Genomic DNA, 2097 nt, shown 5'->3' on the forward strand with positions numbered 1-2097 from the left:
TTATTTTAAAAGATAGATCAACATGTATTACAATTATAATTTAGTACTTTTTTTTTTTTTAAAAAGCAACCGCCCGAATAGGGACTTGAACCCTAGACCCTCAGATTAAAAGTCTGATGCTCTACCGACTGAGCTATCCGGGCTCCATAAGCAACCTAACGCAGAAATACTAGTTGGCTAATTTCCTCACAGTCTGTGTATGTGGGAAATGTTGTGATGATCTAGAATTCGTCTTAGTTCATATGTGTGTTTTTACCTCCGTGAATGTCTTACATTTAGTCCATATGCTGTAGGATCCGGATGGCACCGAAGCTAGCGCCATGATTCCAGCAGTACCTTCTCTGGCCACATTCACACGAGTGAGCTTCAAATCTTGGGTACGGCAGCGATGAAGGTGGAGAGTCCTAGAGACAGAACAGAAAACCAGCCCTTCGTCAATGGTGTGTAGCCCCTCCCCCACATGACGCAGGGCTTTTAAAACCACGTGAACATTGAGTATAGCTGAGATTATATATCTGTCTTCTATGTTCATTGCCATCTCGATATGGAGGCGAACGGCTATTTGACTCCCTAAAGTAATAAAACACAAACACAAAAAATGACAGATTTATAAACTTATATACATATATAGTCATTATAGATATTTTTTCTAAAGTAGGTAATGAGATGATAAAATATCTGTTCCCTGACCGGGAATCGAACCCGGGCCGCGGCGGTGAGAGCGCCGAATCCTAACCACTAGACCACCAGGGAACTCATGAATGCTATCGCTCTCTATGTATACATATACCATGTTTACATAGGCTATGTGTAAATATATGACCTACATTTGCGAACATATTGTGGCATTTAGATGTACCTTCTTGTTAGCTGGAATGCTTGATTTCAGTCATTTCCCAGTGCAGATGTTCTAAGCTCCAGTGGTGCTGCTAGCGAGGCCAGCGTCCATGGGGTTTGCCTCGGTCTATAGATATCCTCTTCTTCACCCTCCGCCCCCTGTAGATATTCAGCTGGCAGTGCATGGGCACCCCGAGGTAGAGGGAGCAGGGTCCGGGGCCTGAGGGGGCAGTGCCAGCAGGGCAGCTGCCCCTGCAATGGGACAGACCCGGGGCAGCACCGGTGCAAGCAGAGCCTAGGTGCTCCGGTTCTACACCTTCAAAAGCCCCCGGCGGGGGCTGTCCTGAGCAGGCGAGGTGCCTCGAGTCTCCACACATGCCTCGTCACGCTATAATTCCACAGAATGCTGCATGTTTTTTTTTATTATTTGATGGACTGGGAGGCATACATAGGTTTATTTTACAATTTTCTGGTTAAATTTGGCCTTTGGTGTTGAAAGCATATTTTGATTTGCAGCAACGGGGCACACATCTCCCCTCGAGGACCTGGGGCCCTATAAAAGGAAACAGCATCGGTTAGACCTTGAGCAAGAGGGGGAGGGGTTTGCACACGGCGCCCCTGCGTCTGTGACCCCTTAAGGATGAGTTTTACAAGCGATGCTTGATTGGGTTGCTGAGAGGCAACTAGAGCACCCTAAACAAGCTTTGCATAGCGTTTAAACTCAATGAAACGACTCCTGGGCGGAGTGGGCGCTATATATGCGACCACTGCTCCAGTGATACACTCCTTCACAGATCAGGCTCCTGAGAAGGGCCCTGTGGGGTGCTGGGTCTTTTCATACCACTTCTGTCCGGGTGTGCCAACCCAGGCCGCTTCTGACTGGTTTCCTGGTCGGTCTGGGCACCACATGCCCCCTCTCTCATGCCATGGTTTTAAGGGGTGTAAGCGGTAGTCCCTCTCTCCGTGTCTCGCTCCACCCACCCTATTCCCTCCTTGAGCTCGTTTTCATGGGTGAGACCGTCACTCCCTTACAGCGGGCTTATCTTATCTTCAACTCCATTAAAACCTTTGGGTCACTGAGGCCGTCAGACCGGGGACTCCGATAAAGACTAGGAGGCTATCACTGTCGGATAGGAGTGAGACTCCGTCAGTGCCTGAAGTGAGACTCCATCAGTGTCTATGGCTAGGAGTGAGACTCCGTCAGAGCTTATGGTCAGGGGTGAGACTCCATCGCAGTCTATGGCCAGGGGTGAGACTCCA

At 48.9% G+C, this 2097-nt stretch overlaps 1 non-coding gene across 1 annotated transcript; it reads right to left on the bottom strand.

The window, feature by feature from the left end:
* Positions 1-681: 681 nt before the first annotated feature.
* TRNAE-CUC (transfer RNA glutamic acid (anticodon CUC)) lies at positions 682-753 on the bottom strand. Its single transcript has one exon. It is a non-coding gene; the product is annotated as a tRNA-Glu (tRNA).
* Positions 754-2097: the final 1344 nt, after the last annotated feature.

This window comes from Lissotriton vulgaris, chromosome 1_1, assembly GCF_964263255.1.
Source record: "Lissotriton vulgaris chromosome 1_1, aLisVul1.2, whole genome shotgun sequence".
NCBI lineage: Eukaryota > Metazoa > Chordata > Amphibia > Caudata > Salamandridae > Lissotriton > Lissotriton vulgaris.